Here is a 1193-nt window from a genome sequence, read left to right as displayed (position 1 = left end):
GTAACTGTAGAGGAGTAGAAATGTATATTATAATTACTCTCTCAAATGTAGTAAAAGTAACAGAAAATGGAAATACCAGAGAAAAGCACAAATATACTTTAGTAAATGTTACTTCTTACCACTGACTTTCATTCATGTGGTGAGACACTTTACATGCCAGGTCTTTATCAGAAAATCACTGAGACTAATGCATTTCATAAAGTACACACTGATTATTAGATACTTATTGGCACTCAACTCTTTTAATTTAGTGAACTGCGGGTGAAGCCAACTTGTTCAATCAGGTTAAGCATCTGTTGTTTTCTTTCCAACCTCAATCTCAGAACTTTTAATGTTAATCACAAGCGATGATCTAAAGCCTTTTTGGCTGCCCACGACATCAGTAGTGTGTTAGATAAGCTGCTAAACTCAATTTCAAGCTTTACAAATGACACTGATGATGATCACTGATGATGTTGCATTCATGATGATATTCACATAATTTTCAAAGTTTGGTGACTTTACAGCCATTATAAATAGTAAAAGTTTGATTCTGATAATACCATTTGGTTGTTTTTTCCCCCACAATTATATATTTTTGACTTGAAGTGTTATGGTTTTTATTTTTTAGGTAAAATCGTCTAACTTCCGGCATTATCATTATAGACTCCTTACATTTTCCTCCCTCATTGTTTTCAGCTTGACGCCTACCATGTATTTTGTGGCATTCAAGTCATGTCGGAATAAACGGAAAAATGAGTTCCCGTCTGCGTAATATTACATTTTAACAACAACTCAGAACAAAGTTTGGTACACGACTTGCCGAAAGTTGACGTTATATGCTTTTTGATGACAAGAAACTTTTTAATAATTTACACATCACTTTTTTTTTTCTTTTTTATTGCTTATGTAATTTTCAATATTGTGTTGGGTTGTAGTTATTAGTTGCTGTCCACGTAGAGTGACATACGTTAGTTAGAAAAGTTATTCACAAGTATTAACTCTAATAACAAGTCAGGTAAATCAATATTTTAGCTTGTTTTAGGGAATGTACTGGAGCAGCAACACATCTGGGGCAAAATACAACACATCCTCTTTGAAGCGCCCATTTGGCACATCACAGCTTAAAAAGTCCGAGGAGAACCTGAACGCAGCATTTATCTTCATTTGGCATGAAAACTTCACTTCACACAGAAACTCAATGGGAAGCTGGA

Source organism: Scomber japonicus, chromosome 23 (genome assembly GCF_027409825.1).
Source record: "Scomber japonicus isolate fScoJap1 chromosome 23, fScoJap1.pri, whole genome shotgun sequence".
Lineage (NCBI taxonomy): Eukaryota > Metazoa > Chordata > Actinopteri > Scombriformes > Scombridae > Scomber > Scomber japonicus.
The sequence above is the reverse complement of the archived record's forward strand: the minus strand, read 5'-3'. Positions refer to the sequence as shown.